Raw genomic sequence first — 25,881 nt, 5'->3', positions numbered from 1 at the left:
TCTGGCAATAAACATTATATTATTATTATTATTATTATTATTATTATTACTATTATTGTTATTGTTATTATTATTATTATTATTATTATTATTATTATTTATCATAGCAAACTTTACCCTTTTTATTTTTTATCTACTTATTCTTTTATACCGTGTTCCTCTTTCTTTTCTAGATGTTCTTCTTCACTTGCTTAGTGTCTTCTTTTTCCATTATCATTCACATTCATAATATTTTCATATTGCATCTACTTATTATAGATTATATCTATTTATACGACACGGTAATGCCAAAAATTTCTCTTTTTTTCAATATCAGAAATACTAAAACTGTGTTCATCAAATATCGGGAAGGATTTTGATATAAGATCATTACGTCTGCATTTTTTTGTAAACTAGAATGTGAAAAGAAAGCATGAAGTGTCATTGAAATATACTTCATTATAATAATTAAACATATGTTACACATTGCAGACCTCCATTGCTTCAAAAACAGTAGCTGCCCTATCAGATTATTCTCTTGTTTTTAGAGACGATTAGAATTAATGTGTATAGGTGCTCAGAGTAAAATCTCGCATGCAAAGTAAGTGATGCCCGCACGTTGTTGATACGATCACAAGACAAAACATGTGAGTGCTCCTGGCCATGTGGGTTGCATGCTATAGTAAGAAACAGAAAGGAGAACTGACCACCAAGAGATGCTCACTTGAGCGTATAATACAATCAGTGGCGTATTCACGATCTTGTATAGAGAAAAAGCTACGTTTTTTTCCCCCCCGAACCTCCATTACAGAAGGAATTATTAAATATACATGAGTACCCAGCTCTTAAAACTTTTTAATCAGTAATTTTTTTATTTATCTTTGTATGCTAATATGCTCGACTATTACCACAGCGGACCTGAGTGCGATTCTAAGAAAAGAAGTCCAGTTTTATCTTCCTCCTACAAGGATAATAGCTATATATTGCAATGCGTTTGTCCCACATTGTCTTAAGTGACATAATATTAAGGCCATAAGGCCAACTTTTACACTCAATCGGGAGTAAAAGTTGCGTAGGAGAGAGTTGGCTAAAACAAGACGATACGGCAAAACAAGACACCACATTTATTTCGTAGGAAAATGTTGCCACCTCTCAAATGATATGTATTCCCTTCTTATACGCAAGCCATTCACTGAGGAGCGATTGCTTGGTGAGAATTCTCTCGTGATTTATTAAAGGAGGCCATGATCGCACGTATCGGAAAAGTTGTTCCTCTGAGAAACGTGGCAGGATTTAGCGATAGCCGATGCGTGCGATACGATATAATGAACGCGGTGTTGTGTGAATCAGAATTTAGAAAACGCCGTGTTTCGTAAAATATTTCCTTCATTTTAAGGTGTTCATAACGAGGCATTTAACTTCAACAGCCAATAGATAAGTGTTTGAAATAATTCAATAGTTATTAGTCTTCAAATTGTAGTTCAGTTAAATTCGATATCTTTCTCCGTAACTATCGGTGCTTTATATTTTTAATTTCAACGCGTGGTCCAGAAGATTTTGTAAATGAACATTTCTCAATTTGAATAAATATGTTTATAATAATAATAATAATAATAATAATAATAATAATAATAATAATATAATGTACAAATTGACATAGAAATGATTTGTTTTGTTCATACTCATGTTTTGTGTGCAGTTTTGTGACTTATTTATTAATATTACAACAATTTCAATTGATTTATATAACTATCCCGTTTTATCCAACCAATTTGGCAAAAGGGGACAGTTGGAAAACTTTCAATAAACATTATTTTCCTCTTAAGCATTGTGGTACAGAGCAAATTTCCAAATCACTTATTAAAATACATTCCTTAAGGGACTCATAAACAATAATTGTTTCTTATTCCTCTCAGTGATCTCGAAGATATTAGCTATTTCGCGCTAAGTATCTTGTTTTGCCCAACTCTCCCCTACATAGTCAAACATACAAATGTATCATAAGATTTCAATCAGTGAGGGAAGTGGGAAAAAGCCAGAGGCGATATGCTATCCCAAGATTTTCTCCTGGCATATCTCAATTTAAAAAAGGCATACCCCCTCACTTACAACATACATGTACATTATATATACAATAAATTGTTTCGTGCAGTCAGTAACGCGAATCTTTGAACTTTACGCAAAACATTAAATTTCTTGTAGGCTGGAATCACTGGACCTAGTCCGATCATCACGAACACAATCACTTTGGGTCACTGAAGTTGCTCTTTACTCCTCGCATGACAAATACGTATCCATTATTATATTACAAACACACCGCATCAATAATAGCGTAGGCTAATAACGAAGAAGTAACTAAATTTAAACATCTATGTTAACCGTTACTTAATGACGCCGCGTGGCGCGTACTGAGGCTGTAAAGCTCAAAATTCAAACCCGAACCAAATATTGTCAATAATGCTTTATGGAAAATCGCTAAACAGTGGTGCAAAATTAATTTATTTCTTATAGTGTTAATGATTAAAACTTTATTTCTATCGCTAACCAGTACTTAAAATAGTATGTAACTCTGCTTAAAATAATACATAAGTAACGATATTTGTCACTGACGAATATTTTAAAAGAATAAGATCTAATGACCAAGTCACTAAATTGGCAACAATGGCCACCACAAGCTAAAGACCACACACAGTCTTGTATACTTGGAATGCTACCATTGCGAAGAATTCCAGGGGTTACTTATCAAACAAACGTGTCTAAATACACATTGAATACAGTTTCAGAAGGCTGTGGTTTAGATCTACGAAGCAAACAGATAGTACTCTTTGCTGTGAAGGAATGTATGAACAAATTTTACGGATCACATTTTTTCAGTGACGGTATGTAATTTTTCACTAACGGTATGTTTTCTGGCCATATTCTGGCGGTATTCCATACCGGCGCATACCGTCTCACTTCCCTCACTGATTTCAATAATTGCATAATATTAGCGTTAACTTAGGGGACAGTAGAATTGGATTTTGGGAGTCAATTATTATTATAATTAATTTTTCCAATGTGTTATTTGGTTTTCCCTCTTTAAAATGGTATATAACACATGCCTATAAGATATACCTAGTGGGGTTTTCGTACGCAGCAGGTAAATAGTATGCACCTAAGTTTTATCATGTGGCAGCACTCTTTGGCCGTGTTGGGTAAGATAGTCTAGCGGCAACATCGGTAGCGTCATGTAGTCGAGTGTTTGCTCTGTACTGTTGATTCAAGCGCTTCCAGTGTGTCAGTTGATTTGTTTGCGTTCTCTTATAATTTTGTGGCAATTCCCATCTGAGTGATACGCATTTTATGTAACGTGTCCTAAAAGTACAACTAATTACCTGCTAACTTGAGTATGAAGATCTTCTGTTACTTTGCTTCCATGACCATTCACAGCTAAACTATTCTAATGGCGACAGTTGTGGTATTCGCACGCGGTTGTGATTCCCAATATCCCTCCTGCGTTCAGACATTCTATCAGAAAAAAACTGATTCTGATATTCGAGATCTTTTTCCGCTTTACTCTTCATCAGAAATTGTATTACTCCTATTTTAATATATTTTTCTAATATACACAGAGTTGTTACTGGTTTGGTTTACCGATCTAAGTCATGTGGACTGACCGGAGCTAATCCACCGTCTGCCGCTCACTCCATAATTTGCTTATACAAGATGGAAGTGGAATAACCGTGCAGATTTCCAGGGTAGCTCATGTTGTAACAAAAAAGTGTAATACCATAATGGTGGAAAATCAACAGTTTTCTGAGAACAAAACGATTTATCCCAAATGTTAAACACTCTCTTATTCGTTAACTATTTTAGTAGGATCGTGATTTTTGTCCATGTCCATAGAAAATCTAATAAAGAATCATTAATCCCTTTGGCTTATTTCAATAGCGTGGACGGTTTTCGTGTAACCACTAATTTGAAACCACCAACCTATACGACCAGCTTGCAACATTGTATCCAGAAAAGAAGATGAGAGGTAGTTCACTGAGACAGATAGACCTGAGTTCGTTGAGTTCTTACATCTACATTACAAGAAGAAAGAGGGATGTATTAGTGGCGATGTTACCAGACTGCTGAAACTTGCAACTCAATTTTCTAATTAACCGTGCATTTAATCACAAAATGTAATATAGATTTTCTATTAATTTAAGTCTATCTTACAGTCCCTTTCAATCTGCAGGTTTGTTTTCATCCTGTATAATAGGTATAGTACATTAATTTTTTCTTGGTAAAGTGTATAATAATTCTTACAATAAAATAGTTTATTCTAAGCTGAGGTCGAGTGTAGGTTCGATTTCCGCTTGGACTAATTATCTGGTTGCAGTTTTTTTATATTTTTTCCCAGCTGTAAGGCAAATACCACGTAATCATTGACGAAGTTTCGGCCTCATCTCCCGAATATTATTAGGCTATCATTAATTCAGACGCTAAATAAGCTAGTAGTTAATAAGCGTCATTAAACAACAAAGTAAAACAATAAAAAGTAAAATAAATTGTTTTTAGATCGCTTAAAATCACTTATGTTATCACTGCAGACGATAATTTCATATAATGCATGTTTTATAGGAATTTAGGACATAGCTCAAACTTAATACTTATCCATTTCATTACTTTCAGGTTCCAAATATGTGTACGTCTAATGTGCATATTTACATATGCATATTTTTTGGGATAAAAGAAACATAATGCATATTTAAGGAATTTTTAGCTTAATAATGCATATAATATACATTGCATTCTGTTTAAATGCATGTTTTAATGGTTTTGAGTAGACACCTCAGTTTCTCGAATTTTATGTCCCTTATTTTTGCTTCAGGAATCAGGATTGACGAAGGAAAAGAAAAAAAAAACTAAGTGAGAGAAAAATGAAATAAAATGTTAAGATTTTCACAATAAATCAATTTATAAATATTGTTAGCCGTTAGGCCTAACTGTGCAAAAAAGAAACAATTGAAATAAATTTGGAACAAAAATGAAAGTGCGTATTCTAATGTATTTTTCGGTTGATCGTGCATGTTCCATAGTACATGAATGCATGCATATTTTGGGCTTTTATAGTGCATGAAATTCTCGTCTCTAGTTATCACTAACTTAAGTTGACACTTTGAAATTCCGCTAAATTTTCAGGTCCATCTACTAGGGACGCCAGGTGCAGACTGTTCCCTAAGTTAGCACTGTAAACAGCAGAAGATGTCTGTCTTATTACTCTAGTACTTTTGATAGTATCATCTAAATTTTCCTCCCGCAGAGCTCTTCTATCCAACAATGATTTCAGTCGCCTCTAGGAAAATTCATACGCATAACACTTATTCTAATATTTTACAATAGCAGAAATCTTTGGCTAAAAGATTTTGTTCCAAGTGATTTATGGCCGGGTTAGGTTTTACCCTCGGGCGAATTCTTAATGTAATATAGGGATTATGTTGTTCTCGTCCTCCAAAAATAGCCAGGTTAGAAAGTTCCTGCGCGTTGAAAAGTTGCAGACGTTAGGAATGCAGTTGCTACCAGGAGGTGTAAGCGTAATTGATCTCCATGCAGACGTACACCAAGGCAGAAATAACACACGCAAACGTCTCAGAAAATAAATGTTGTCGAAGACCTGTGTTAGCTTAAACGTAACACCGTGATTTTCGACTTCTGTACTCTCTCCCTCTTCTACCCTACACTTTAGGAGCCATGAAAACATCTTTTGAAGCAACGCCGACCGACATCGTAAAATTTAAATCGCCCAGAACTAGTTGTGACGATAACAAATTCTACACAAACTCCTCAAAGACGTGTAAATACAGTTATTATACATACCGTATTAAGTTGTGGCTGCTGACGAAATTATACGTTCTGCATAGGCACAATTATCCAGCTTCACTCGCTCAGTATATGCTCTACTTTATGTCAACATTGGTCCATTACTATTATTATCATCCTTAAGGTTTGGATCCCTTGGTACGTTCTCATATACATAGGTACGGGGCAATATCATGCATAGAGAGGGGTTACTTTGTACTATCATCAGCATGGTGCAAGGCCGCCGCTGAGACATAAACTAAGCACTTCCAGGTTATATTTTTCTTGCTGGGAATCAAATTCCGCTTCCATCCTTCGGAGATCTAAACAATATTGATCGATATTAAATATCACGTACTTTTGTTATATTAAATTTCCTTTGATTTCTATTGCATAACTTATTCTGTGTATGGTACATGTGAAAGCGTAATAAATTCGTTCATGATGATGATGTCATTGATGTTAGTAACGTGTGTTTTGCTACTTATTGTGGTACTGAAGGTGTCTGATACTGATATCGAGGATGGCCATGATGCCATGATGAAAATTTTCATACTAATCTTTGTGGTGATCATGAAAGAAAGAAAATAAAGAAAGAAAGAAAGAAAGAAAGAAAGAAAGAAAGAAAGAAAGAAAGAAAGAAAGAAAGAAAGAAAGAAAGACAGACAGACAGAGAGACAGACAGACAGACAGACAGATAGATAGATAGATAGATAGATAGATAGATAGATAGATAGATAGATAGATAGATAGATAGATAGATAGATAGATAGATAGATAGATAGATAGATAGATAGATAGATAGATAGCATGAAAGAAAATCCGCCATTGAGACCTAGTGGCTAGAGCATTTAACTTACAATGCTGTGGACTCGGGTTCGATGCTCGGTTTACCTCCGATTTATAATTTGTGTCGAGCAAGCCCTTATTCTAGTAACACAGGGGTTTTCTCCGGGAGCTCCGGTTCCCCTGTGGCATCCCAACAAATCTCCATCACCATCTCATTTCATCGCAGGTGTAGCGTAGACCAGCCTCCTGCGGTGCACCCTGGGCAACGAGTCTGTCAGTAAATTGGTCCACATAATTGGCTTCATGTGGGTGAATGACGAAGAGTCAAGTATCCGCCATTAATAAAAAATAATAAAAAGGGAGAAATAAAAAAGAAAAGAGGAGATAAAACAATTACTTCTAAAAGGATGAATGGAATTATGAAATAAAGTGAAAAAGAATGAAATAATGAAAACGAAAAGTATGAAAACAAAGAAGAGAGAATTGAAGAAATAAAATATAAATTAAAAACAAAAGAGAAGAGAAGAGAAGAGAAGAGAAGAGAAGAGAAGAGAAGAGAAGAGAAGAGAAGAGAAGAGAAGAGAAGAGAAGAGAAGAGAAGAGAAGAGAAGAGAAGAGAAGAGAAGAGAAGAGAAGAGAAGAGAAGAGAAGAGAAGAGAAGTTTCATACTTTCATACTTATTCCGCAGACATAGGCATTGCATGGGAGTTCCCGCAAGGTTCTGTGGCGTACTTAATTTCATAGGAGAGGAACGACCCCTGCATAGCCGATGGGCACGGCACGTGGGCATCCGGTGCACTTGACCTTCCCTTCTTTCCCGTTGTCCTTCCTCTCCTATTTGTAACCTCTTTTTCAATATTGTGTTTCACCAAAAATGTCTTCATATTATACTCCCTTTATTTGCTCTTAACTCCTTCATACTGTTTTTTTCTCTCAGATTCTTTACACAATTTCACTTTTCCTACCTCGCCCTTTGTTCCTACTTCTTTACTGTTTATACAGGTAGTTGGTTTTTTAATGGCGCTGTATCAGCTACTAAGTTATTTCAGGGTCAATGAAATCGGTGATGCGTAATGATACCTGGCGAGATGAGGGATAGGAAACATATGTGGGAAATGTCCCTCCGTTTTAATGCATTTTTCCGAAACGATTGTTGCTTGGTTATTCATTATGACGTAAGAATAGGCCTGTATATTACTACTATAAACAAAAATATGTTCATAGTTAAGTTATGTACTCATCAATGTGCGGTTATCTTTTAAATTTAACGCATTGTACAGTGTCCGCAAGAAGATTAGACGTTTTTTTTTTAATGAGACAACACTGTTGTATTTTAATACAATGGTTTTTATTATTTTTTTTATCGAAAAGTGGAATTATTACCATTTTGAAAATTACACCTCCCACATGACATCCATTTTTTTTCTAATGCACTCCTGGAGCTGGCTCTGAAGTTCAGCACTGCTCTGCCTACCGTGTCTTGTGGTGTCGCGTATCCTTCGCCTTCCTGTTGACTTATGTTTTGATGCTGAAGAAGTCGTTCTGAAATTGTTTACCCACAACAAGATATTTTTACGGCTGGGAACTGGTCCATGTCGGCCCACATTGAAACGTTGTCGGAACTTACGCTACGTAAGAACTACTGAATCATTTGTTTAAAAAAAAAACATCTCAACGGCAAACGTTCGATGCGGTGCGTTCCACGAATCCATTGCAACTGAAATGGCATCAATAACGGCGTTCACTCCCTATCCCCCCACCGCGACTGTATTACAGCCTTGCTTTCCTCTAATCTGAATGTAGAACCCTAGATCATATATGTAACAGATAGGTCGGCCTTATAGGCTTTGACGTTAACAACTTTTGTCAGGTTTACTACGCTGCCATCTAGTTATTACATAAGGAGTCACGTCATAATTTCCATTTGAATTGCATTAGCGACTGTACTGCCATCTCGTGTTCGTTTACGGCGGACTGGTGGCGATCCTGGCGGTTGTTCTCTTCAAAGTGATGCCGATTTTAGCATAGCGATGAGTTATCTGTTACATATATGATCTAGGGTAGAACTTAACTGAACTGAACTTGAACTTGAACTGAGCATTTTTACATTGAAGGTCACATAACCATATCCGAGCCCATTACTTCTAATGAGAGTGCTTTCCTTTAGATTTGAACTTCACTGAAGTAAGGTAATCTGAACGTAACTGACACCTGAATCTATACTTTTTCAGTTTGTCACTAGAACTTTAATTTTTCCACTAGAAATGAAGGTGAGAGTTCTCATTTCGATGTAATTGTTCACTCCTAACAAGTTTTTTTAGACATATTAGTTTTGTAGAAGGTTGTGCTTTTTCAACAATATGAGTGAAAAATGAAAATTTCTATTTAATGAAGAAGAAAGAATAATCGATTTTCTACGCCAAATCGAATTTTTATATAACATTCAAGACAAAGAATACAGAAATACGGAGAAAAAACAACGTTTTTGGAAGGAATTCGCCAGGAACTAGAACGAACAGTTACATAAGATTCACATTTTCAAAATGAACTTAATTATAATAATTCTATTAACTTTCTTCAACAGAAAGAGTTCAGTTCTGAACAAGTGCAATACAAAACAAATTCTGTCCCACGCGTGTTATAATTAAAAACAGAGGCGTTCAAAAGTGGAGTTTTAACTCCAACCAATGGAAGGAGGGAGTGAGTAGGCTACTCGAGCCAGTGGCCGCATTTAGCTTACTATTGTTAGCAATGTCTGTGTCGAAGACGTGTTCTTCTGGATCGGTGTCCAGAAAAAAGAAATTTGTTTCCGTGTGAAAAGAAACGTTCTTTTGTTGTGAGCATGAGGGCAACATCCAATGCCTTATTTGTTCTAAAATTATACGTGGAATGTATAAAACTAATGTAAGGCGATATTACATGGCCGATCATTTTATATATTCATAATTAGAAGGTAAGCTCCAAATTATTTCTTGCACAACTACGTATTGCTGTAACCGACGTGACACCTGGTTTGGAATCCATAATTTCTGGTCACAGAAGCTGCGCGAAAGAAAGTGAAGATGAAAACATGACAATGAAAAAGAAAAAAAAAATGGCAGTAAAATGTAAAAGGAATAAACTGAAAGTGAAAATGACACTTTGTGGCGTTAAATATTTTCATTTTGAGAAACTATTTTATGTTAGGCTAATTACCAGAAATGGATATTGTTAATAATAATAATAATAATAATAATAATAATAATAATAATAATAATAATAATAATACTATTATTATTTATTATTATCATTATTATTCATTATTATTATTATTATTATTATTGTTAGGTATTGAGTGATTCATAAACATAATTAATTTGTTTATTTTGTTTAGGTAAAAAATTTAGAGGTTTATATTAAAGAATAAAGTTGGGTTATAATATTTTCATACAGGTATTTAACATGTTTGAATGTAAAAGTGAATGAGCAAATGCTGGGTAAATTTCTGCGCTGGATCCTGGACTCGTTTCGCTAGCATTGTCACCTTCATCTCACTCAGACCATAGGAGTTGATATAGAATATATGTATATATGAAGAACGATGGAGCATGTGAAGTGGACAGACAGAATAAGAAACGAAGAGGAAATACGAAAGTGAGGAGCCCAAAAGAAGTCCTCTTTGTTTGAAATCATCCTATCTTCAAAATGATCTTCCAAGAGTGCAATTGCAGAGTCTGCAGTATTTGGTGTTGCACCATTCTATTGGATCCACTGGTGTTCGACGCCTCCGAAATCATCTAATTTTTGTCGTCATGATCCTGTGCCCACTTCACATGCGATTAAAAACTGGTTCGCAATTTAGAAGAAATAAGCTCAGCACTAAAGAAGGAACCTCCACGTAAAGAAAAAACTGAGAACAGTCTTGCGCAGACTGTTAATGCAGCTCGTTATGTGATAACGATTCATATGTTGTTAAGTGTCAATTGACAAGAAGAAATATTCGTATGAATCTTTTTATGATTTGTTGGTATCGTTTCTTGTTCACGGTCAGCGTATTCCCGGTTTCATCAGAAAACCAGAAGGGACCAACAATGCCTTTCGTGCTTAGAGTGCACCAAACAGTGCATCTCAGACTATGAAGTGGATGTTCCCACACTTCTTTTGGCGGATGTGAACCCCAGGATCTCCAGTTTTGGCGATTCACGATACCATTGAGATAAAAGTGCCCTTCGTCCGTGAACCAAACATTCTGAATCCAGTTCTCATTTCTTTCCATCTTGCGAATGAAGTTAACGCATATGTTGTTGTAGGTACGTTTATCATTCGCTGTTAACATGTGTTTCACTTGAATTTTCTAAGGAAACAGCTTCAAATCTATTTTCAAATTACTTCTCAGAGACGTCGGTCTCATTCCTAACTCATGTGTACGTCTGTGGCATCCTTTACAAGGACTCCGATTCGGTAACAGTCACACGGCTTACAGTTCTAGCAGTTCTTGCCTACTTGAATTCACTTTTTTTAAGTTAGAATTGATCCAGAAGTCGGTGCCTTTCCAAAGTTAAAATATCGACGTCATTGGCCCTTCGTCTGAATCAAAGACTGTGTTTCAGCATAGAATAGAACAATCTTTATACTCTGCAAAACTGTTAAAACCATTTTAAGGGGTTAGGTACAGCTTACAGCAGTAAAATTTTGGAAATATTCAACATTTTTTTTCCTCCATTTCTGTATCTTGTACAATAATGAAAATTAGTATGTGTAAAACTGTTTCCTTCTGATATATGAAAAAAAAAAATGTTTGTACGATTTAAAAAAATTATTCACATTTTTTTCCAAAATTTATTTCACTATGCAGTGATGAAGCGTTTCCCACATAACTAAAAAACTATCCAATATTCTGTGATGAAATTTGTTGTACGTATTTATGAATGTCTTATCTACAATACGATGTAAGATCACTTCTGTAACTTTGTAGACTGTCTGATAAAAAATAAATTCTTAAAAACAAGTCAAATTTCAATATTTTCTTCCAACACAAAATAAAAAGAAACATTATTTATTAAGGAATGTAGTTGAAAGAGCATGATATTGTAAACATGAGTTTCAGCAATAAAATAAAAAGAGAGAACATGAAAAAGTTAACAAGGTTATGAGTTATAAGGAAAACGCTTCATTACTGCACAGTGAAATACCACCGTTTTCAATTTTGAAAAAAAAATATATATATTAATAATTTTTTTAAATCATAAAAATATTTTTTTCATATAGCAGAAGGACAGTGTTTTATACATACCAATTTTCATTTTTGTACAAGATACAGCAATGAAGAGAAACATTTTTTAATATTTCCAAACATTTTACTGCTGTAAGCTATACCTAACCCCTTAACATGAACTCCCAAGCTAGCTTTGTGCTCTCCAACAATACCATGAACAAATGGCTAATAGCTTCTCAATATTAACAAAATAAATTCGTTAATATTTTATTGGTGCTGTCTACTTACGATGGTATCAAATGAGTATCTCACTTCTTTCTAAGCGCCCTGAAGTAATGAACAACTTAAAATAGAAAAGAGAATGCAAGAAGAGAGTTGTAATTTACATGCTCCAAAGCCTCTCCTAGCAGCCGCCACTGATAACAACAAAATCAAAAGTCGTTTTCCGAAAAATCGGATTAGATGTCGTGAGAACTCAGTATGTACAGTACAGTCTTAGATACTTTTTATAAGTCCCAGAAAGGAAGCAATGCGCATGATCAGAGAACGAGCGACCTGGTTCACAAGAGAACGATTAGTTGAGGTAATAAAATTAGTTTTGTTTCGTTGTACTGATTATGCGCACTATCTCCTTTCTGGGACTTATAAAATATTTGTGCGACAAAACTTTTTTCTAAGACTGTACATTCATCAGTGTTTTTATCAGTCAATAGTGAAAGTACAGAACTTCCTTCATGTAACATGTATTACAATCAAAACTAAATTTTCATCGCGTAAGACATGCAGAGAGAAGTAGCCTAACCTACGATTAAAAGAATCGTGAGTCGTGCTAAGAATTATGATCGAGGACGAAAGACTTTATGACATGTCTACATATAAGGAAGTTAAAGATTTATGAGAGCAAATTGTTTCGAAACTGTAACAAGTACAAATGCATCACGATACATGCAAACATGTCTCTCAGGACATAGGACTAGAACCGTTGCGTTCTGCTGCAGTCAAGTTTCACTCAGGTGGTTATTCCTTTTTGAATACATACAAAGTGGATCACACAAGAAAACTTCATCATACGTCCTTCTCCGACTGAGAAGTATTAGGGTTCTTACGGCGAACATTTCAAGGTGCATATAATCTCAAGATTCGCTGCAGTTGGCGTCAACACCTGAGTAATCGGTTATGGCAGTGATGTCAAAGCAAGCGCATCTTTCTGACTTTGACGTCTTGCGCGGGCATCAAGCGCTAAGTATGGGAAGAGGAAGGGTTGTGTATATGAATAAGCAGCCTGTTTGATTAAGAAAACAGTGGTGCACAAACTTCAAACGGAACGTAAAATTTTATGTCGTTATTTTTATATGGCTTTTTTCTGTTTAATATTATCTATATTGTCTCTAAAACAAAAGAACTAACACTGATTTCTTAATATTGCACTTGTGTTTTAAATCTTAATAACATAATAGAGAGTTAAGAAGGAATATTCACTTAAATTTCATAGTAGTATAATATTATACTGTATTAAGTGGATGAAACACATCATTCATAAAGAAAGTGATGTTCCAAAGAAAGAGATTGAGTATGACATGATAAGTTGGAATTGATATTGATGGTATTTTTAGCCTTACAAAAGTAATCAATAAACCAATCAAAACAATATTACAGTACAAAGCAAAGTTACCTAGGTACTGCATCTGTTTTAAGTGTAACTAATATTACATAACAAAACTCTTATCGCATTATGCTTTTAAGGTGATATTGGTGAGCAACTTCCCATCATCAAAATATTAAATTATTTTCTCGAAATCTGCTGAAGCTATAGAGCTGACATTTTTACAACACATGGGCACATATCTTTTACTTATGATCTAACAGCAGTTGCTTTGTTAATTCATTTCCTTACAAACAATTTCCATGCGAATATTTTCAAAATATTCAGTACACTATTCTCAGTAATACGTATTTACGGTATATTAGATTTACGAAAACATTCTGTAAGGCTAGTAAATAAATAGGCCTAGACTATATCTGAAAATTTCACTTTTCTATAAAAAAAAGTTGAGAAAACATTTCTTTTGAATAAAAAAAATTAAACTTGTGAAAAATGAGCATTAAAATTAAAACTTACATTCTTATAATGTACTTATACTTCTCAAACAAATTTAAAAATTAACATGGATACAGTTTTAATAAGTTCTCTTCCCTTTATCCATTGAATCAGTGCTGGCCATGCCTGAACATAGCTCGACCAGACCAAGCGGTATACACTACCTCTTTCGTCTGCCTCTTTCCTTTCAGCTGTAAAGCGCTCAGGCTCTCCTGAGCTCTAAAGCGCGCGCTTGCTCCTATGGGCATCAATTGACATGTCTGGGTTATGGTATCAAGAAAACCAGTCAGCAAGTGAAATACTCCATTAAGGAAAACTATTCAATATATAAATTTAAATTAATCACCATTTCTGAACAATTATTTTTAATTACTGGTCCAGTAAATGTCAGATATAAGCCTAGCAACCATTTTATTTCTGAACACACGGGATGGTTTCAAAATCTGCTTATGGACTTTTCGATGATATTGAGTTATGTACCAAATCAGGTATTCTGGAATATATTCTACCAAAGTAGTAACTATGTGTATTAAATTCTACGATATTCTCACAAAAAGAAAAAGATGTGTAAAAATAAGGCTCCTCTGCAAAACTACTTAATGCATGAAGGTAGTAGTGACACCCCATATCATAATCTACCCAATCCAACGACAAATAAGAATGCATGTTTTAAGATCGATAGTGAAGCATGTACTTTCGCTTAACAATGAAATAGCGTTTGCAGACTTCAGAAAGTCTTTCTGCAGTGTTATTAATCGACGAAAGAAACATATTTTTCTCTAACTGAAAGAAATAATTATAGTTTACACGTACTCATTTCAATATTGGGTTTGTTCACTCACTCACTCACTCACTCACTCACTCACTCACTCACTCACTCACTCACTCACTCACTCACTCACTCACTCACTCACTCACTCACTCACTCACTCACCTATTTATACACAATAAAACTAGGCAAAATTTAAGAAACTCATTACTGCATATTTGGATGTTACAACAGGAATAGCTGCTATCGGTCAAAATGAACTGTGGCGGTCCTTTAAGTTAAAAAAAAAAAAATGTATAACTCTCTTCATATTCGTGTTAGAGATTTAATTTTTGTAGCGAAGTTTAATAATCAAAATCGTAAAAAGTCATTAAATACATAAAGGCGCTAACATAATCCCGTGCGATTTTTGAACGCTTAAAAAAGGGTATAATAATTATCCACATTATGTCTTTCATTAAAATATAATGTTATTAATTTTATTTTATTTATGCTTCAGAGGAACTACGCTGCAAACACTGCTTAATGTACGATTGAAACATCATTATTTGCTAAACTAATTGAAAATTTGAATCATAACAGAAAAGAATATATGTATGCATTTAGCTGGGACCCTTCAAATTATATTATAAAGAAGTCATACATCCATTTTGGCTCATATAGTAAACAAAATTGCAAAAACCTATTATAAACAAGTAAAATACAGAGGATGATTCAAACACTGTCCCACTTCATCTGGTAAATCAAATTACTAGAAATAATTGACTTTCACAAATAGAGTAATTGTGATTAAAATATGTCTCTGTTTATAATGCAAATTAAAATACAAAAACTAATCAACTTTCACAAACAAATTAATTATACAGAGTTATTCACAAAATATCTCGTTTGTTATATTGAAGAAAAATACAAAAATCTAATAGCAGTATTTATTTAAAAACAACTAAATATATTCGATGATTTACAGATTCTGTTCCGTTTCGTAATTTTTAAAACACAGATCATAGTTAGAAAAACTAATATGATCATGAATTACATATTAAAATCATTTTAAACAATAATTTAATTTGCATTCGAAAAATCTTATAATATGGAAATCATATTATTTTAGAAAAAGAAAACTTTACCTTTCACTATATTTAATTGCTTATATATTAAAAAATACTGCAACAAATAGTTGGACCTATTTGATATTTATTGTTACTTTATATTGTATGAAATATTCAACTTGCAGAGTTGAATACACTAGACAATGGTAAATTGTTACATGTGGCGTAGGCAGAGGGACTGGAAAATTCCCCAATTTTTTTAAGTACAGAAATAGTATTTTTCAAAATTTGGACATGAATTATAGTGAATGTTATTTGAATAACTACAGCAAAAGTGGACTCGGACTCACTGTGGTGCCGCTCGGTAGTGTGACGTCACACGCATCACCAGCGTGGTTAACGAGAAAGAAAGGCTACGGCGCGACGTCACATTCTTAGTCATAACATGACCAACACTGAACAAGTTTATGTATAAATGCACGTTTAACATGTATTTATATTGGACGATTGTCAAGATAGCCATGACTAGACCATGATAACCACGTGACTCCGATTCGTGTCGAAGCCTGTCTTCCTTGTTAGCCACGCTTCGCCAGTATTCACATTTAGAGGGCTTATGTTATTTGGAAACCATAGTCGTAGAAAGATCTAGTTCGCTCCATTATGTGTGTATGTATTATTGAAATACACGTTATGTAGGATATATCAGGCCAGGTTGTTTATTTTTAGTTCCATACTGTCCACAAAATTCATGTGAAGTCGAAATAACATTTTCTGTTTGTTAGAACATTATTGCTTATAATCGAAAAAGATTCAGGCCTATATCTGAAAGTTTGGAACTTATATATTGTAATCCGCTGCAAATAGGGATTAAACGCAATGTGCATTACTTTCTTCAATATATGACGCTAGCATATTGGTACAACATAAAATAGTTACTTCAGTTTGTGCATATTATCTATTTTTAATGCATGTTTTTCTAAAAAATTGAGCATATTTTCATAATTCTTAGTGCATATGAATCCGAAACCAATTTATGACCTTTGTTCGTGATTCACTCCGTATATGTGAGTCCTGAAGCTGATGTCTTAAATTGTCTAATCTCAGTGACTTAGAAAAAATTGACGGAAAGTCAGAAAGTTGGAAGTAATTTATTAGCTCCATTAAAAAATGGGAACTAGCCGATTCTAAACAACTGAAACTATTCATACATTCATTCATAGTTTTCTGCCCAGGGCAGATCTTTAACTGTAAACCCAGTATTCTCGAAACTTTTCTATTTCCCGCCTTCCTCTAAGTCTCCGCATATGATCTATAGTATATACATAATAAAAATATCCGGGCTCCATTCCTCCCAACCACGAAATTGGCCTCCCCACTCTACTTATAAACACAAGTGCTCAAAATGTGCGTAGAATATTCTTTAGATGTGCATAACATGAACACAGCTTGGCCACATCTGTCTCAATGTCAGCTGACTGACCCGCTTATCTTTGAAGGTCATCTAGACGCACGATTCGCACGCGTGCGACCAGGTGCATTGGGACAAGAAGTGAAATATCTTCAAACCTCCTCTAGTAGTCTCTGTGTGTTTTTCCAGTATTTCGTATTTTTTATTTCATATTTAACACAATTACAACAGATCAGAACCACTTCATTAATAATTTATATAATATGTATAATCGGTAAAGAGGACAAATGAGGTACATATTCAGAGAATACAAGTTTACTATACAGACTGCCATAATGACGTCACGAGTGTGGGTGGAGTTGTACCTCTCAGAGCAGTGTATATTAGAGAGTGCCGCATTCTCGGCGGCGGCAGCCATATTTACTCCTAGCTCGGCACAGAAGCATAAGCAGTAATGCTAGAAGGAAGGTCATTAAAGGCGATATCGTACATGTTGTTGTGGTTTATTGAATATAGGAGACAAGGATTAATAAACATTATTGTCATAGTGAAATGACTCATTAGAGCAGACGTCTCAATAGGGCCTTCTCAGAGCACTTCCTCCTCTTTCTCTTTTTCAATGTAAGAGTGGAACAAGATGCAGGACCAATTCGTGTATCTCCGGATGACATCATTGACCGCGACGTTTGAATAGACATCTGCAACCGCTACGATGTAACAGTCAGTCATTGTGTCCATCTCCGAGGAAAGAATGTTCTTATTACCGCAAATGTATGAAGAAATAAAAACTTTCATAGGGAAAGCGAAATTGTGGGAGACGCAAGTTTCAGTGGGTAACTGTTACCACTTTATTAATCTAAAACTGTTACCTGATTTGAATCAAGACCAGTGTAACAAATATAAAGATGTACTGAAGAACTTGAGAAAAGAATTTGAGACCAGATTTAAGATTTGAATAGTTCTAATTTAAAATGATTGCTTGTGAATTTCTAAGATGTTTAGGTTATTTTTAATTATTGAAAACGTTACGAAATATATTATTTAACTATTATTGTAATTAATATATTAATATTAGCGTAACGTAAGAATACTTACTTTAATAACCAACAAGTTTAATTGTAATTTTATTATTATTATTATTTAATTGAATTTTATTTTATTAAATAGTCCACATCTGTGGAGTAACGGTCAGCGCGTCTGGCCGCGAAACCAGGTGGCCCGGGTTCGAATCCTGGTTGGGGCAAGTTACCTGGTTGAGGTTTTTTCCGGGGTTTTCCCTCAACCCAATACGAGCAAATGCTGGGTAACTTTCGGCGCTGGACCCCGGACTCATTTCACCGGCATTATCACCTTCATATCATTCAGACGCGAAATAGCCTAGATGTTGATACAGCGTCGTAAAATAACCCAATAAAAATATTTTATTAAATATAGTATAAACTCAAAAAAAGAACGATACCAAAAACCTTTACTAAAGATGAAATATTGTTATTGTTTGGTCAACTATCCGAAGACAGGTCTGAACCTCACAAGTGATACCAACAAGGCACCACTTATGAGTCAACTAGGCCAGGAGATAATGGAGTAAGGTGGCCAGTTCCTTGTGCTTAAATAATTACGTAACATGTATGGTTCTTCATGCTTCAGATGTCTTCTTTTTACTCAATGATAGGATAGAATTAGAAAATAAATGTATTATTATTATTATTATTATTATTATTATTATTATTATTATTATTATTACTTACTTACTTACTGGCTTTTAAGGAATCCGGAGGTTCATTGCCGCCCTCACATAAGCCCGCCATTGGTCCCTATCCTGAGCAAGATTAATCCATTCTCTATCATCATATCCCACCTCCCTCAAATCCATTTTAATATTATCCTCCCACCTACGTCTCGGTCTCCCTAAAGTTCTCTTTACCTCCGGCCTCCCAACTAACGCTCTATATGCATTTCTGGATTCGCCCATACGTGCTACATGCCCTACCCATCTCAAACGTCTGGATTTAATGTTCCTAATTATGTCTGGTGAAGAATACAATGCGTGCAGTTCTGTGTTGTGTAACTTTCTCCATTCTCCTGTAACTTCATCCCTCTTAGCCCCAATTATTGTTACTGCAAACTACTTAAGAAATTCCTTCTGAAAACAACTGTCTATTGTGACAGTACAACTCAAAAGTGCAGCTTTGTGGCATTTCTCCCACGACAGTTACAACTTAGCTCGCTCATGCGTGTGACATTAATCAGCGATCGGCTATCTTCGGGTACTGCGCTTATCTCTTCAGCTGACTATGTTATCTAGACCTGCTCTCTATAACAACTTTTATGCGTTGGCCTTGAGACTCCTGCATTAGAGACAACACTTTATTATTTATGTTATGTCCATTTCAATAGGGATAACATCAGCAATTTTCTATGCAATTCTCGTACCAACACTTCGACTGCTACCTTTTAGCAGATTGTTGTTGTGAATTTTGCTATAACAGACAATTTTCTTAACAATAAATACAGTCTAGTTCTAAAATACAGTGATAAGACTTTTTCAAAAATATTATAACAAGTTGAGAACTTACGAGTTGAAGTGTTAATAATTAAAGACTCCAAATCCTTTAGCGTCAGCTCATTTTCTACCAACGTTACACATTTTTCTACATTTAGAATTATATCAATCACAGATTTATAAGGGTATACAAGTGACATTTCCTTGTAAGACTTGAGAGTGACTAATGTGCTAATAAAATTCATAGATTTATCCCTGTTATCAGTTATTACTATTAGAGATGAAAAACAGCTTTCACAAATACTATATACCTATAACTTATTTTGTTTTATTTTGAACAAAACTGAACTCAACAAGTAGTAAAGAGCTTGTTGTTCACTCAAGTCAATATTTCTATTTTCAGTTAAATTGCAATTTAGCCTATATCAATTTCCTCACGTTCATCTTCACTGGACCTTTCTGTTTCGGTATTACTTACATCTGTACCTAGAAACTCAACTAATTGTTCAGAATCGCAAACTGCGTAATTGCCATGCTCCATTTATGAGAAAAACTGAGAAATCGTAACGCAGTTTTGAATTATTTTGTATCCGGGATTGGATTTATGGAACGGAGAGTAGAAAATAAATTTTGTAATGCATCCTGTGTGGATCTATCTAGCATAAGATATTTGAAGTTCACTTTATTATGACAACTTTCTTGAGAATCAAGAACTGTTTTTGTTACCAGTACTATACCAGTTTGGAATGGTTTTCAACGTCCGCTTTTGCCCACCTTGATATTTTCAATTATAAATATTACGTTATTACTTACGACTTTTAAGGAACTCGGGGGTACATTGCCCCCTCACATCGTCCCTATCCTGTGCAAGATTAATCCAGTCTCTATCATCATATCTTACCTCTCTCAAATCCATTTTAATATTATCCCCCCATCTACGTCTTGGCCTTCCCAAAGATATTTTCCCCTCCGGCTTCCCAACTAACACTCTATATGCATTTCTAGATCCGCCCATACGTGCTATATGCCCTGCCCATCTCAAACGTCTGGATTTAATGTTCCTAATTATGTCAGGTGAAGAATACAATGCGTGAAGTTATCCGTTGTGTAACTTTTTCCATTCTCCTGTAACTTCATCCCTCTTAGCTCCAAATATTTTCCTAAGCACCTTATTCTCAGACAACCTCATCCTTTGTTCCTCTCTCAAAGTGAGAGTCCAAGTTTCACAACCATACAGAACAACCGGTAATATAACTGTTTTATAAATTCTAAGTTTCAGATTTTTTGACAGCAGACTACAGTAGATGACAAAATCTTCTTAACCGAATAATAAAAGGCATTTCCCATATTTATTCTGCGTTTAATTTCATCCCGAATGTCATTATATTTGTTACTGATGCTCCAAATGTATTTGAATTTTTCTACCTCTTCGAAGGATAAATTTCTAATTTTTATATTGTATTTCCATTTCGAATACTATTCTGGTCACGGTATATAATCATATACTTTGTCTTTTCGGGATTTACTTGTTTCAAGTAAAATTCCCGTGTTTTCCCTAATCGTTTGTAGATTTTCTCTAACATATTCATGTCATCCGCATAGACAAGCAACTGATGTAACCCGTTCAATTCCAAACCCTGTCTGTTATCCTAGACTTTTCTAATGGCATATTCTAGAGCGAAGGTAAAATGTAAAGGTGATAGTGCATCTCCTTGCTTTAGCCCGCAGTGAAAATATGTCGTTGAGAAATTAATCATTGAAGTATATTCCTCCTCTTGTTTGTGACTTAATGCTAATTTTGTACATCGACAATTGATTACACATTGATTAACTGCACAACAACACGGCATTCTTCAAGATAACTATGAAATATCACACTAGAAACCTCTGTTCCTACGCAAGTCTTGCGTAGTGCAGCCTCCCCGCAGGAGTAAATATGGCCGCCGCGTCGGCATTTGTCGGATCAAAAGAATGCGGTACTCTCCAATATACACTGCTCTGGTACCTCTTAGGTACACTGACTTTACATTCACAACTCACTGTTAGTGGACGTGATTTCGTAGCATTTATTTACATTAAAACTTTCTTAGTTAAAACGTTAAAAGTGTTATGATTTAAAGTGGTAATGTACCTTACGACAGACGAGTCCTCTTTCAACTCCGTGTGGTGTCATCTTCAGGAAAGTTTTAAGCAAGTGTTAACGTGAACATAACAAACAATGATTTATTTACTATTCTTCGACAGTTCTTTGCTTACTCCCGTATCTATACATTTTCTGACACATTTCTTAACTTACTCTCTTAGTTCTTCACATTCATCCACACATCTTCACTTCTTTATTAATACATCTGTACTACGTACAGCAATTCTTTACTTCCCATCGCAATTCTTATTCTTCCGTACTCATAATTCCGTTGCATTTATCTATTTTTATATCTACATCGGTGAGATATGCTGAAAGTAAATAATTCTCGGCATTTGAAGCTGCAGTTACTTGTTGAAGAGTTCGGACTTTAAGCACTCCTCTACGGACAGTTTTAGCCAGAGGAGAATACTTGTATTATACGTAGCTACCCATAAGCCTAGTTTCCTTAATTGTCTACTTTTTTGTTCCATAATTTTAAGAATTCATATTGGATATTACGTTGCGAAATTGACTAAAATAATGATGTATCGGTAGATATCATATTTTAAATTTTCCCCTGCCACATCATGCGTTGTAGAGAGTTTTTCGCAGTATAAACACTGCCTAACTGAATATCGTAAAAGGTTCACCTGTCAATCCCTGATAAAATATATTGTTGTTCATGGCAACAAATGCAGCCATGAAGGAGGTGAAAGTAGTGCAAAATAAGACAAAATACATTTTCTATATGTGTTTAACATATGAATTGATTATAAATATGTTTATTATAATGCTGTAACACACTGAATTGTACATCTTGTAAATAAATGTAGTAACTTAATGTGAAATGTAAGCAATAAGTGGTTTAATATTCAGTAATACTAGAAATATGTAGCTCAAACGATTGTATTGATTGGGTCACTGGCTGAGAAGAAACTGCTTACAGAAGGATGCACTGGAAGGAATGGTGAACGGAAGAAGAGTTCGGGCAGAAGAAGATATCAGATGATAGATGATATAAAGGTATATGGATCATATCAGGAGACAAAGAGGAAGCCAGAAAATAGGAAATATTTAAGAAAGCTAGGTTTGCAGTGAAAGACCTGCCCTTGGACTTAACACAATGAATGAATGAATGAACGAACGAACGAACGAACGAATGTATTAATGATAATAATAATAATAATAATAATAATAATAATAATAATATTAATATTAATATTAATAGTAATAATAATACCAATAAGATTGATAAAATAAATATAAAAACCACTTAGCGAGAAGTAACACAATTTGTAAGCATACAGTAACCATAAAAAAGAAGAACCCGAAGTCCACTAAAACGTTCGTTGTATCAACGACGACAGCAACCACCGTGTTGATATTATGTTATGCGTTATCGGTGACGCCGAAAATATACATCCGAACATCCTCTTCGAATCTTCTAACATTCAACCAGAGGAAGTTAATGCAGAAAAAACAAAATATCTATGAGTCAAACTATTCGTTATTTTCAGGATAAATACAATAATAATATTAAAATATATTAATCAGATTTCAGTTATAGGTCTCCCCTTTGGTGCTAGAGATATCACAATAAAATAAAAGGTGAACAGGAACATTGAGAATCCAGTTGGGTAGTGCTCTATCTTTCTGGAAAAGAAATTCATTGCTTTCTTCTTCATGTTGTCATAACAGCTACAGAATCAGCATGTCAAGATATCACCAGTGAAGATATGAAAGATGCAGAACCATAGTGGGCCAAGCGCCATTTACTAAAACGGTAGAAAACAAGGGTTAAAATGAAGTTATCACCATAATTCAATGGAAACATATAGCAAGTAATATAAAGTATACACATTCAAACCAAATGATATGTCAATCTTCATTAAAATATGGTATTCACTTAACTTTAACCATTGCTTTTTTCCGTTTTTAATAACTGGCGCTTGGCCCACTATGGCTCTGAACCCTTCATATTCTCCTGGAAGAAATATGGACCATAGACTTTCCGTTTCGATATGGCACAAAATTGCTGCAGAATTCTGAAACGAGTTGAAATGAACATTCACACCATTTGCTAGAATGCTACAAATCAAAAATAACAAAAGACTAGCAAATCCGAACGAACGAAACCAATATTAACACCTTCTATTAACTTTTGCTGCCATCTATTGTGTCTGTCGCCAATTAGACATACTGCAATATTTAAAACAGGAATTATTTGAGTCGTTGTTTCGTATGTTAGTAGTATGAAGCTCATAATATACATCGTTACAAAATTATGCCTGTTTGTAATTATGTAGAGAAGCTTTTGTCATCTAGGCTGCTGTCAAAAAATCTGAAATAAGTTATTAAACAGTTATAATACCGGTTGTTCTGTATGGTTGTGAAACTAGGACTCTCACTTTGAGAGAGGAAATGAGATTAAGGGTGTTTCAGAATAAGGTTTTTAGGAAAATATTTGGGGCTAAGAGGGATGAAGTTACAGGAGAATGGAGGAAGTTACACAACGCAGAACTACACACTTTGGATTTTTCACCTGACGTAATTAGGAACATTAAATCCAGACGTTTGAGATGGGCAGGGCATGTAGGACGAATGGGTGAAACCAGTATAAAGTGTTAGTTGGGAGGCTGGAGGAATAAGATCTTTGGGGAAGCCGAGACGTAGATGGGAGGATAATATTAAAATTGATTTGAGGGGGGTGGGATATGAATGATTAGAGATTGGATTAATCTTGCACAGGATAGGGATCGATGACGGGCTTATGTGAGGACAGCAATGAACCTGTGTGTTCCTTAAAAGCCATTTGCAAGTAAGTAAGTAAGTAAGTTTTTGTAGACACATTGCATTGCCTACTTATAAATATGAACAATAAATGTATAAATTGTATTATTCACTCGACTCAATGTCAATTTCACTGTTACAATTGAAGGGTTCAGAACCATAGTGGACCAAGCGCCATTTACTAAAACCGTAGAAAACATGGGTTAAGATAAAGTTATTACCATAATTCAATGGAAAAATATAGCAAGTAATAGAAAGTATATACATTAAAACTAAATGATATGTTAATCTTCATTAAACTATGGTACTCACTTAACTTTAACCCTTGCTTTCTCCGTTTTTAATAAATGGCGCTTGGCCCACTATGGCTCTGAACCTTAAATTATGGCACTGTCTTTCGGAAACATTACCAAAAATTCATACCGATACAAAGTTGGGCACATCCTCAAAATTGACAACGTTTTTACATAAAATAGTTGTTGGCGAACAAAATATCCCCGTCATCATAAAATAACGTTCGTTCATAGTGTTACATATAAGTACATCCGTTAAGAGGCGGAAGTGAAGAGGTTCGTCTTGAATTTTTAAAAGAACTTGAACGGTTTCCTAGCAGCGTAACTTGCAACAAGAATAAATTTATTTCAACACCTGCGCCTTGTCTCGGAAACAAAGCACCTGCTGCAATATTTACCTCGTCACAGACGTCTCATCTAATACGGTATGTACGTACACGTGTTTTATGGACAATATTTATAACTGCAGTGCCCCAACGTTCATTACAAACCGCCCCCAGTTTTGAGGCGGAAATATACATTTCGAACATATATCGTATAACGAATAATAGCAAACAATATGTGACAAAATGATTAGTAGTATTGGTGGTGGTGGTAGTAGCAGTAGCAGTAGCAGTAGCAGTAGTAGTAGTAGTAGTAGTAGTAGTAGTAGTAGTAGTAGTAGTAGTAGTAGTAGTAGTAGTAGTAGTAGTTTGTAAGCGAATATGATGATGATATTACTCGACTGAGGCCAGTGGAGTCCTGCAGCCCGCAGCACCACTTGTACTGTTCCTGCATTCGTATAGCATCATCGATATAGTTCACATTACGCCCGCGGCTCCACTCGCCTCGGTCGAGTAATATTTACTTTATCATCATACGATGCACCAAAAATCGATTTCTGGATATTCACGGAAATGCCATAAGCTACATATCGTCGTTGATTTGATGAAACGTGCTATGTGACAGAACAGAAAATAATTTTTCAGGTGGAAGAAAAATTGAATTAAATATCAATCGGCCTATACTTATCCACGATGATGTTATTTATGTTCATCATATTCACCAACATTCTG

This window comes from Periplaneta americana, chromosome 2 (genome assembly GCF_040183065.1).
Source record: "Periplaneta americana isolate PAMFEO1 chromosome 2, P.americana_PAMFEO1_priV1, whole genome shotgun sequence".
Lineage (NCBI taxonomy): Eukaryota > Metazoa > Arthropoda > Insecta > Blattodea > Blattidae > Periplaneta > Periplaneta americana.
This window is presented reverse-complemented; position numbering follows the sequence as displayed.